This window comes from Accipiter gentilis, chromosome 1, assembly GCF_929443795.1.
Source record: "Accipiter gentilis chromosome 1, bAccGen1.1, whole genome shotgun sequence".
Lineage (NCBI taxonomy): Eukaryota > Metazoa > Chordata > Aves > Accipitriformes > Accipitridae > Astur > Astur gentilis.
The window spans coordinates 29,298,844-29,311,172 of record NC_064880.1 but is presented as its reverse complement, the minus strand read 5'-3'; the positions used below and the strand labels follow the sequence as shown (position 1 = coordinate 29,311,172).

The 12,329-nt window shown below is 44.9% G+C and overlaps 1 protein-coding gene across 8 annotated transcripts in view; it reads left to right on the top strand.

The window, feature by feature from the left end:
• The first annotated feature begins 10,571 nt into the window (after positions 1 to 10,571).
• Positions 10,572 to 12,329, top strand: part of OSBPL6 (oxysterol binding protein like 6) — a 111,091-nt gene continuing 109,333 nt past the window's right edge. For 6 of the 8 annotated variants that reach the window (XM_049806294.1, XM_049806339.1, XM_049806348.1 and 3 more), the window contains exon 1: positions 10,799 to 10,857. The gene's annotated coding sequence lies outside the window, so the exon portion shown is untranslated. Of the gene's footprint in view, positions 10,630 to 10,798; positions 10,858 to 11,746; positions 11,779 to 12,329 lie in introns of those variants that run through there. The other 2 variants (XM_049806303.1, XM_049806311.1) reach the window with 2 other exon arrangements.

Sequence of the window (12,329 nt, the reverse complement as noted above, 5' to 3'; positions counted from 1 at the left end):
TGAGCCTGGAGAACTGGATCCTATCTTTGACTCTGGCCCAGAGATTGTCTGTGAGGGAGGTTGCCATTTCTCTCGGGTTCCTCTGGAAAAGTCCTGTTTGTTAGGGGTTTTTTTGTTTGTTTGTTTTCCCATCCTCACCATAAATTTTGAGTAGAACTTGGGGCCTTCCGGTATTTCCTCAGGGGAAATAATTCTGACCAGGTTGTCATAGATCCCAAACTGCAGAACCGTCAAGCAGCACCTTTGCAGCCTTAACTGTACAGTGTACATGTGCAGTGAGTCCAGTATTTTTAGAAAGCATCAGTCCTACTGTGCAAACATGGCAGACACCATGCTCGTATAGCGGGTCTGACACATATTGCTGAACCGCTGTGTATGGTGTGGTGTATCTGCCTGTTAGGAGTAAGCTAAGACACAGCCTACACGGGATGAGGTCTGTGCCGGTGCAAGCATCTTTTCAGTGTATGTGCAGATCTTTACTGTCTTTGTCTTTACTGAAGAGAGTGCTTTAAAGTATAGGATAATGGTGGGTGTGTTATTTAGGTGCCAGGTAAAATGCTGTGAAACTCTGCATAGTCAGTCGAAAAAAGAAAAGCTTCTCATTTACGTGATTGAATCGGCCTTTTTCATGAGTCTCTCCTATGTCAAGATCCCCAGTCTAATGTGGCACTGAAGGTGGATGCCTGTGTGTTTAGGTGATGTAAACATCCCCAGGACTGTAAACACTCAAAAATGAGGTGGTGGGTGTCTGAGCTTGGCCATCCAAGATGGGAAAGAAGAATCATCTGCTAGAATGATCTTAACAGCTACACGAGAGAGCGTACAACACACACTGAGGGTTAAAAGACACCCTTTACATCTTGAAGTAATGTTACAAAGTAGGAAGAAAAGTACTGTTTTCTAATTGTTCTCAATCCTGTTTCTATTACTGCATGTCTGTGGGAATAGTGGGCCCCTGCGCTCCCCTGAGCATGGAAGATCAGTGCTCTGTGTGTAGTCCCGCTTCAGGCTACGAGCTCTTTTGCCTGCTTGTTCAGCCAGGTCTTGAACTGAAGAGTATTCCTCATTTAGAGGAAAGAAATTTCCCTGTTTTCAGTACTGAGACTTCAAGATACCCTAAGAAGCAACTCTGCAAGCAGACAGTGTTTTTCCTTTTTGAATTGTTAAATCAGTCTATTAGCTGACTCACATGGAGTCATTTGCAGCATTCTGGTAATGTTTTTTAGAAGATTCTGAAAAGCAAAATCATTCAGTGCTCTCCTTTAGAGTTCAGTGTATTTCCTGAAAGCACTGATGTACTAGTCTCCAGCTAAATACCAGTTTGTGTGAATTCATTTTGCTATTTTCAAGTCCCCTAGCATTTTTGATTGGATATCATATTCACCACTCCCTGTTTAAATTGTTATATAGCACTACTGATAGGTAGCTGGCATGCTGCTTTTCTAGGTCATTTCATGGGTAAGAAAAAACTGTCTGCTGTGAGGATGAGCATTAGGTTCCTGTACTGGAAAAAACTGTGTCACATATATTCCTTTTGCTGGTGGTTAGAGAATTGGCTAAAACTGTATAGGGTTTTTTATGTGTTGTTTTGCAGTAATAGTGCTTTATGTTGGTAAGTTGAATTTCGTATGCTTGTCTGTAAGTGACTTGGATTTCAGCTATGTTCATCACCATAGTTTCTGTTGGCATTGACCGGGGCTTTTATACCTTTTGAAAATGAGGTAATCCAGATTTCCTACATTATGCTAAATGATGTCCAGTAGAAATTATTTTATCCGTTTATTGAGCGATAACTACTTGGTCAGCAGAGGAGCCTTTTGTCTGTATAACAGGAGAAAGATACTGATTTCCTTATGTTGTCTGAATGTCTACATTAGGGTATTTCTGATCATTAAGTGGAAAAAGGCCATTCTCAAGAGGGCTGTGTATTCAGAATGTGACCTGTGAGTCAGTGATTGCAATTAGTTCCCTTCACTGGTCTTGGGGCTCCTACTTTAGACCTTTTTCTTTGGTGGTACAAACCTACTACTAGAGCACCTCATGTGGGGGCAGAGCCTGGGTTTGCACTGCGCAGTGGAATTAGATTTCCTTTGCATCCTTCCTCTTTCTTCCTCTTAACGGTCCCTTTTCTGACCCAGAGTACTCTGTCATGTTATTTCTGCTCTGTCTACAGAGATACCATCTAATGTCTGCAATGCCAGGCACCTCCACTCTTTCAATTCTGTGAGAGACAGAGGAAGGAACAATTATATATAAGTGGAAGCTGTCGAAGGTGAAAACAGCATGTTATTATGTGTACAGGTCCAGTTCAGGAAAACTACTCATTTCATATTCTCGCCATACCATTATTCTAAACTTTCTCTTTTTGATAAACATTCGCTTAAAACTTCAGTCAAAGATTCTGCTCAAGTTTTTCAAAGAATGTCAGACTTGAACTGCAGTTGTGCTGGTAAATTTTCTCCCAAATAAACTGGAGAAAAAAAATTACAAATGAAAGAAAGAGCGTTAGTTCACTTTGCATCATTATAGCAAAGGGACAAAGGGTGCTGGCGGAGCCGGCAGCGTTGGGAGGCAATCCCCCCTCTTCCAGCAGAGGTCACTGGTCTCCTAGATGTGCAGATGGAGGCTGCGACTCAAAATTGACACTGCTTTTGGAAAGCTTCACCCGCTTCTAAGGTAATCAACCTATAGGTAGAATTTCTTAACCTAAAGGTTGTGGGTTTTGTCATGGATGGAGAATTATCTCAAGGTGTATCAATTTCAAACGCATAATTTAAAATACCTTACTATAATTTAATAATTATTGTTTAATAATAATTAAAATAATTTTAAAAATTTAAAGTAATTAATTTAAAGGTAATTGAGAGAAAACAGAATCCTAGTTTAGCTTGCATCTTTTCTCTGAATTATTTTTTAAACCATTAAATTCTTCATAGCCTCTCAGTTTTGAAATATAAATGATCTATTTTTGCTCGCACAAGTCTCACGTCTCTTTCTGATTTTTTTTTAATTGCTATTCCAGAGGCTGTCATTTTGCAAATGCAGGATTAGCCAAATAGTTTTAAAATTATCATGCCCAGTATGAAAATTTCCTGTGAGACACCTGAAAACACCGCATACAGAACACCTCTTTATACCATTTCTTGGCATTCTTGCAATTTCTCTGTAAAAGGTTAAGAGTGAGAGAATGAGCAGGAACTAAGAGGAGAACCAGAGGAAAGAGGGACAAGACAAAACAAAAATAAGGAAGATGATAAAAAAAGGAGTTGTGGTCTGGAGACAACAGAATAGGAAACAGTCTTGTAAGAGGTAACGCATAGGGGGATGTTCCTGAGGGAAAGTCAATTCAGATATTGGAAAAAGCAGGATAATCCAAATGATTTGTATCTTAAGACAGAAAAGATGGGGGGCACGGGGGTACTCTGGAAGCCAAATGCTTTAATATTAGGTCGGGTGTAGGGATTTGGAATCTTTTGGATGGACGTCTATCACAAATGAACCATAGAAGCCCTTAGGTCAATCTGCAGTAACGTCACTCTTCTGTGTCTTCCTTCTCCGTTGTTTCAGAATACGCTGACCGTCACGCACCATGTACATGGCAAATATTATGGCACCAGGATTATCTGTTATTCGCAAACGTGTGGTTTCTGTTGAGCTCCTTTTTCTTGTTGGGTAATTTCTCCTTCATCCCTCTGCTGTGTGGGGGTTCTCTTCCTCCTCCTTGTGCCAGCAGCCCGCCCCCGGCTGCAGCTGCCCTCAGTTCACTGAACAACTTGCAGCACAAATTCGCCTCAGGTCGCTCGTCCACAGCCTCTGCTTTTGGCAGGGCCAACCACAGCAGCAGAAGCTTGGGCTACAGGCAGGATCAGGCCGCCTGCAGCCAGCCTGCTGCTGTATCGCACTCAAAAAAAACTCCAGGTGGTTCCAGATGCTTCAGACGGCTCTGGTAGCTGAAGCTGTGGAGGCAAAAGGAGGCAGCTCTGCGTCAGGCGGCTCCGCTGGGTATGGGAGCGACGAGAAGTGTGCTGCTGAACGTAACACAGAACACGGTTCAGCTGCTCGCTCCGCTTGGTTATATATGCTTTAAAGGAAGCTTTGAAGAGGAGCTGCTTGGAGGGATGATGGCCTTTATGGCCTTGGTGCTTTGTGAACATCGTAAATCACATCTTGAAAACAACACTTCAGTACTGTACAATCCACATATCTCGTAGACGGTGGGGCTGTTGTTTTGAACTGCACATGGCCCTGTCAGATTAATTAAATATTGATATAAGACTTTCATTTCATCTACTTTGGCAGTATGCTTCTGCCTGCTCCCACGCCTTAGTTCTCTGATGAATTTTTCTTGAATGTCTGTAAACTCTGTGGGGCTTGGGAAGGTGGGGCTTTCCCCAGCATGAAGCGTCAAGCGTTCAAATATAACATTAACACGCAATATCTACAGGACCTTACTAAGACTGAAGACTTAACTGCTGACCAGACCCTACTCTATATTTAGAGAAGGTGTTTACAGATCTTGAGCATGGGAGTACAGAAGATACCCTGGGAATTCTTCCAACTCTTCTGACTGAGTTCTGTCTTTGGAAAGTGCTAATGAGTAACTTTTTCAGATGTCACTTTAAGAAATACAGGACGATGTTAGCAGAGCATATTCAGGTATGTGGACGTCAAAACTGTATTGGAAATGCAAATGTATGCTGGAAATATTGTCTGAAATTGAAACTATAAGCAACTTCACAAACAAAATTGTAAAATTGCTGAAAGTTATTTTAAGTATCAGAATTTTGATTGTCCTCATCCTGGGCACACTAAATCCCCCTCCTAACGTGTCTGTTACATCTAAGGATAGCAGGAGTCAAGTTATATTTAATCAGTAAAATAAAATCAAAGGCAATGGCACGTGGAAAACATGCACTGTATATCTTGACCCACTGACGTTTTTAACTTTTAATCAAGTCCACAGAATTAACTTCTACTCAGAGTTCACTTCTATTATAGTAATGCTGGGGGACGCTAAAATTTGCCGCCTTTCTTCTTCATGACAACATATCAGCTTAGCAACTTAAAATTATTGCTGGAATTTTGGACACAGGTTATCTGTAAACGGGTATCACTCTAGGTTTTTTCCTTTGCCTGCTTAAAGGACAAGGATACAAAGATGGCCTCAATGCCCGATTATAACAACATTCTTGGAATTTTATCCTGGAGGCCATCTGAAACTGTTCGCAACGGGGTAATCTCTGTTGTTGCTTTGGAAAACTACATTAGGTGCTTCTCAGTGTGCAGAGAAAACTGTACCACTGTGACCCTTTTTAAAGCTATTCTAGGGGAGGTGTTGAGAGAAAGGTCTTAAATATTGACGTTTGAAAGAACTTAGTCTAGTTTCTATTCTAGAGTGCTGGTAATAATCAGCAGGGTTATAAGAGTTGTAGTAACAACCTTTCCAACCAGAGATTTCTTTCTTTTTGTTGTTTACAATGCATAGCTTAAAGTGTTTATACTGCTTTGGTTTTGCAATCTACGCAGTAAAGAAATCGTATGCATTCTGCTGAAGATGAGGCCATGGGACTCTATCCATTGCTGAAATCAAGTATGAAGCAAACTCTTTTCCTTATCTTTGAGTGGAGATAGCTAGCTATACAGAGCATCAACTGTACAGATTTTGTTTATGTGAGATTGAACCACTCCAGCTGATTTATCATATGTTTGTCTTCAGGGATTCTTGGAGTTCTGACAAACTGCATTTCAGATTTGCTTTTCAGATTTCTAGTTTCTTGTATTTAATAGGGATATTCTTAATAGATAACCACAATTTATAAGAGTTTTATGTATGATGTTTACCTGTCATTTGAGTTTTAAAGCATCTGTGGGTATTTCGACTTCCCTTTCCAGTTTCTTCAATGAGAAGAAATTATTAGCCCTTTCTGTTCCAGGATCTCCAAGAATGGTTTAGATTTTATTCCTGTGATGATCTCTGAATATGGAAAGTATTTTCATTATATTCTATGCATATCTTATGTTGCTGCGCTTCAGGATTTATCTTGCTATGTTCTGCCCCCACCTTGTATAAAGAGGAGCAAAAAATGGTGCTGAAATGAATAGGCCAGTGCATATGGATTGTCACTGCTGAAACTGAAGAGTAAAATGTTGAGAAGATCAGAACAGTTTTTTCCAATTTCTCTTCAGGGGAAAGGAAAAACACCCAAACGGGAAGATCAAGAACTAAGAGTCTGATTTTACTCCCAGGGAAGATGGGGAAAGGCGGGAGTATGCTTTCATACCTAGACATAGTGCTTGTCCTTGGTTTCTCACACCTAACTGAGCAGAAAGAAAAGAATCAACCATCTGAATAGCTGTACAGGACCAGCGTAAAGATCCATTTAATCTAGTGTCCTGCTCTCCACAGTCACTGGAAACCGATGGTCATCGAGAGCATTGAAACAGGGCAGATAAAGAGTGTCCTTTCTTGGGCAACTTTCAGCAGGCAATGGGCAGGCACCTTTTAAGCAGAAACTGGAAAGGAAATTATTGTGCTTAACAGCTACAGCTATCCTTCTTTCATTTGTATAATCCCTGCTTAAAAACATCTGTCTCTTCAGCTCCACAGTGTTGTATAGCAGGAAGCTATCTGATTTAGTAACACTTTGTATGGAAAAGTTCTTCCCAGTTGTTGCTTTAAACCTGCTGCCAGATCATTTACTGAGTCTCCCTGAAGTCTTATGTGATGGCAAACAGTGCGTGATTGTTTCCTGTCGGCCTCCTACATATCGTTTGGGATTTTACAGATCGGAAGACAATCCTTTCTCAGTCTGTTCTCCAGCTAGAAATTATCTCCTCACATGGATGTATTCCCATACCTCTGCATATATTCTTTCAGCTGCATACATGCATTTTCTAGTTCCACATACTCACACGAAGGAACTGGAACTGTACACAGCACTCAAGTGCACCAGAGATTTAAAGAGGGATGTAATGAGTTCTCCTGCTTTGTTCTCGGCTGCTTTTGGAGTAATTTCTAACATTGTTTGCCTTTTGGACTACTGCTGAGTAGCAAGCTAATGTTTGCAGAAAACTACTCACAATGACTCCAAATGATAAAGGCTAATTTAGAGCCCATTATTATGTATGTTTAGTTAGGGTTATTTTTTTTATTATTACTGTTTACATTAGTTTGCAGTTATTGACGTAGACTTTCAGCCACTGTCTCATTGCCCTATCACTCACTATTATCAGGTCCTTCTACAACTGCTCAGAGTCAGCTTTCGTTTTGCTTACCATGAGTAATTTTGCATCATCGGGAAACTGTGAAGATCCTTGGTCCTCACACAAGTAATTTTAGGCTATTTCGGTGCAACAGTGCTCGGCCAGAAATATTCTAAGTAATTTAGCCCTTCTTCAAAGAAGAAAGCAAATAATGCTGTGCGGGGTGGTCAGTATCGGTGAAAGAAAGAGGACCTTGATCTGGTTTCCAACTCAGATTGGAGTTACCTGATGTCGGTCCTGATGTCAGCTGTGCTTTCCAATTCTTGGAGATGGCTCTTCAGTCTTCTGGCACTTCCATACTCTAGGGCACATCGAGTTTCCATCTCGGTGGCGCTTGCCTTTTGCTGCCTTTACCACACGCGCATGCTATAAGCCTCCTGCTGCCTCCTGAATTCTCCCTCTGCCTAATTTGTTTTGTTATCAGACGCTCTCTAATGCTCGCTCTCCAAAGCATTTCCAGTTCACTGGTTACTACTGCTGTACTCTCACAGTTTTGCATAATTTGAATTAATTTGCAAAAAAGACGAGGTGTAATTTGCAAAAATCTTTAATAAAAACATGTGTCTGCTACCTGTGCCTTGCCCAAGGGTACCATTTTGCCAAACACACACAAACCCCAACAATAAATGACAGCAAAGAAACAACAATATTGCTACTACAGCAGAAAATAAAAATATTTTATTAAGATTCTGTAAGTAAATATTTTCAATGCCCATAGATCTGCTTATTATCCTCAGTGTACGGGTAGTAAGCACACATTTCATATTATATTTAGGTTTTTATATTTATTCATATTATATTTACTTCCCTGCTTCCTGAATTAAAGAATGGGACATTTTAAAGGCATTTGTGTCTTGCCAACAACTGTGGAAAGAATTCTGTGGTTTAACCCGTGGAAGTTTTATCTCTGCATGGAGAATTGAATGATGTTTTGCAGCTTTCTTTTAGAGACCATGCCTCCCAATTGTTAATGAGACTAAACTTGAGAAGCATGTGTCAAGTTCTTGGATGGACAAAACAGAATACAGCTCTTCTCCTGTGTTTTATGTTCTGACCTCGACATCTCATCAAGATGTTCAAACCTTTGCTCCTGGTGGTGTAAATTATGGGTAAAAATCAGTGAAAAAAGTTCTCGTGTTATTAGGTAACAACCGCACCGATTTTCAAAAAGCTTATGTAAGACTACATAGGATCGGCTTATATCACTTTTGGAAGTGATATTCTAGAGTTATCCAAGAAATGTCCGTATGAATCCATCCAAATGATGGCTTATTTCGGGACAAAAGTTTTATGTAGATAAGCCCTTAGCAGATGAGGAGGGTATCTGTGTGCACGCTCTTCACTAGCATTTTGTCATCTACCATCGATATAACTGTATTATTTAAACAAAATATTTAAACTGCCTTTCTATATGTTTGTTTCTCTTTGGTTTAAGTATAGGCAAATCAGTAAAAAAAATAAAAATAAAAAAAATCTCTGTAGAATAGCCACTTAAGCATTTGGTATCAAGATCATTAGAGATTAAAGAAGTTGTTCAGAAACAAGCCAACTAACTAACAACACAGTTTTCTGTAGTTTCTTTCTATCCATGGTTTGCTTTTCAGGCCACAGCTGTTGAGTGGCCTCTTGACTTAAATGAATAATAATGTTGTTGAATGGTGTCCTTAAGACATGATTAAGAGTTGTGCCCTCTATCTTCTTACCCTGTTACTTATATTATAAAGCTTTCCATAATGTAGGTGGCTTGTTACTTAATCCTTCTATGGATTTTATACATAAACTTACTCCGACACCTCCCAAAATTCCGCTTAATGTTTTTCCTGCTTCAACTCTTGGAAACTGAACACAGAAAATAAAAACCTGTGTTATTTAATGAATTTCCCACCTTTATTCAACCACATTCAGAATGAGACTTGCGGGTTCAGCTGAGGGAATAGAGCATTTTTTTTCTGAGCAGCTTATCCTAGAAGTTACACTAAAAATACTGCGTCAAAGGAACCTTCTCTGGAGGTCTCTGCTTTGACAGGGGAACAGCCATGGCTTTTTGTACGCCAGGGTCCCCAAAAAGACCCTTTGCTGTGCAACGGTGCCACCAAATCTGGAACTGCCAGTTTGAGAAATGGGGAAAACATAAACCAGCATCACAGCGCCTGTTTGTCTTTGCTTAATGAATAGTGTAGGCTCAATAATTAGATTTCTATGAATCCTGTATCTCTCTCTGCTTTTTCCAAGGAATTTGCCATTTCCCCCCCTTCTCTTACTGAAATTTGCTGGCAGTGGCATCTAGTTCTCCAGGGATTTAAACTGATTTTCTTGAGCAACAGAATACATTTCCCAGCTTGTCACCATGAACCAGGCAGCAGGGCTAAGCTGGAGGATTTAAATAGGACAGCCGGGAAGAGTCCAGTTTGCTAAGAGAGGCCTCAGAGCCATCCCCAGAGGACAGGAGAGGACAGGGTGCCAGCCCTGCGGACAGGGAGTGACCAGGCTCTATCAGAAGGACCAGGGTGCCAGAGGAGAGTCATTAACCAGACAGGTGAGTCTGCAACCTGTTTCCTCCACGGCAGGGTGACCTGTGCCTCTCCGGAACTTCTCTACACACGACAGGCCAGCTGCCCGTTTCTGAAGGTGTGTCTAAGGCATCAAGGACGTCACGAGAGCTGCGATGGAGGATCTACAGGAAAAAAAAAAGAGAAGAAGAAAAAGAGCTAATATAGGTGGAACTAAGGGAGTAGTTTCCCATGCAGTTTCCAAGAGTCTGTAACGTGTTTTATTCCACAGCCTCCCGTTAGCGGATGACAAAAGCCAGCGCCGTGGAAGCTGCGGGAGGGTGACGGGGCAATGCTGGGTGTGGGGCTTGTGTCACCGCGCCGGCGGGGGAACAGGCCCTGACGGCGGCTGCGGGCAGCCCCGCTCTGCACTTACGCCCTCAGCCCCCCCCCCCCGCCCCCCCGCTTTGTCCGGCAGCACCCTCCCACCCGTGGCACGGGGGGTCCCGCTCGCTTGAGCGCGTCCCGGTTGCTGCCCCACGTGCCTTCCACTTTAATTTTCGACCGGATCTCGCGACCGCAGCCCGCTGCTCGGTCCCCGCCGCTGCCCCGTTTCCCCGACACGCCGGCATCAACTCGGCTCCGGCCTTCGTGCTTCGCGCACCGGGGCCGGCGAGCTGCCGTGCCGTGCCGTGCCGTGCCGTGCCGTACCCCGGGGCCGGCGAGCTGCCGTGCCGTGCCCCGGCGCCGCCCCGCCGCTGCGCGCAGAGGCCCGCAGCCGCCCTCGGCAGGAGCATCCCGGCGCCGCCCGGCCCCTCCGCTCAGCCCGGCCCCGCGGTACCTGTCACCGGGCCCGGCCCGCTGCCGCCCGCCGCAGGTGGGTGCCGGCCGGCGGCGCGGAGGGCACCTTGGCCGGCGGGCGAGGGAGAGGGCGGGGGGGCGGCGCGGCGGGGCTGCGGCGGCGGCGGCGGCGCGGCTGCCCGCCCCCTCCCTCGTTCCCTCCCTCCGTCAGGCGGGCGGGGAGCTGCGGCGGGCGGGAGCGGCGAGCGGCGGGGCGCAGCCGCCCGGGCCGCAGCGGGGATGCGCCGCGGATCCCGGCGAGGAGGTGGGCGCTGAGCGGCGGCGCTGGCGGGGCGCAGGGGCCGGCGGCCCGGGACCGGAGCCGGAGCCGTGGAGGCGGCGGCGGCGGCGGCGGGGGGACAGGGCCGCGCTGGGGAGCCGCGGGTCGGGTGGCCCCGCGGGGGTCGTGCGCGGCCGGGTGCCGGGGTGGGCGGCGGGGCGCGGCGGTGGCGGCGCGGGAGGCGGGAGCGGGCCGGGGCGCGGCGGCGGCGGCGGCAGCGGCGGCGGCGGCGGGCCCGGTGCGGGGGCTGTGGCCTGGTCCGGCGGCGGCCGCTGCGGCGGCCCCGGGGCGAAGCCGGAGCATCCGGACCCGGGGACGGGGACGGGGTTACGTAACTGCCTCCGCGCAGCCGGCTGCGCCGGTGGCGGCCCCGGCCCGGCGGCGGAATTGCCGCTGCCCGAAGTCGCGTTTTTCCTCCCCTGCCATGCAGAGCGATTTCAGACCCCCCAGCGCACCGCCCGGTCCGTGAGAACGGATCGTGGGTCGGATACCGCTAAGTTGACGCGCTCTCGGAACACCTTTTTGTCCTCCCTCCGCTCGCTCTCTCAAGAAAAGGCAGGAACGGCCTGTAGTCCCAGGTTGCTAGCATCGCTGCAGAACCCTTGCAAGTACTTTGAATGTGTGCGGCTTCGTTAGGACGGTTGGTCGGAAATTACCTGCTTCCCAGAAGTGCTGATGCTTAAAATGACCATCTGACGGGGGCTTTGCCATTGGTCCGTCATTTCATTTTATTTTATAACAGCTTCAGTGTGCTGCAAGGCTACGTTGTTGATGTTCTTCCCAAAACCTTCAGCAATGCAGATACTGTGGACTAACAGTAACTGAAACAAAAGACCTTTGCTGTACTTCTCGGAGCGAATTAGGAATCCAAGGTCGAACAGCAAACTGCAGTGCAACTTGTGTTGGGTAACGCAACAGAACAAAAGTATTCACAAATCTTATTTGAGAGTCTCAGTGAAAGGTGTTCCTTAAATAGACTCTTACTCAGTAGATGGGGGAAAAAAATTGCTTAGCGAAGGTGTGAGGAAATAGCTATTTTAGGACTACAATTAACTATATCGGCTCAATTTTAATGGAACTAGTACATTTAATTGCATTCCTAACAGATTTTCTGTTCTCCAGATGATTAACTTGCAGGATGATACCAGCTCCAGGATTAAAATCTCATCAAATGTCTAATGGTTTCTGTATCATATAATTGTGTTTGGTTTATAATAGTTCTTTTCTAATAACCAGCCTTCGTCCGTGTAGCTGTAGGTACTATAATTGGAGGGTTTTTTTATCTTGGTATAAATGACATAACCTTGACCTTTAGAGGTTAAGCACATGTGGTTGTTATGGATCACAATACCTTGTACGTTTAGTAAAACATTCATCTTTATGTGTATATATAATAAATAGGGTTTTCTTTTATTTTTGTTTAAAAACGACACGAGAGGAGGACTACTTTCTCTTTT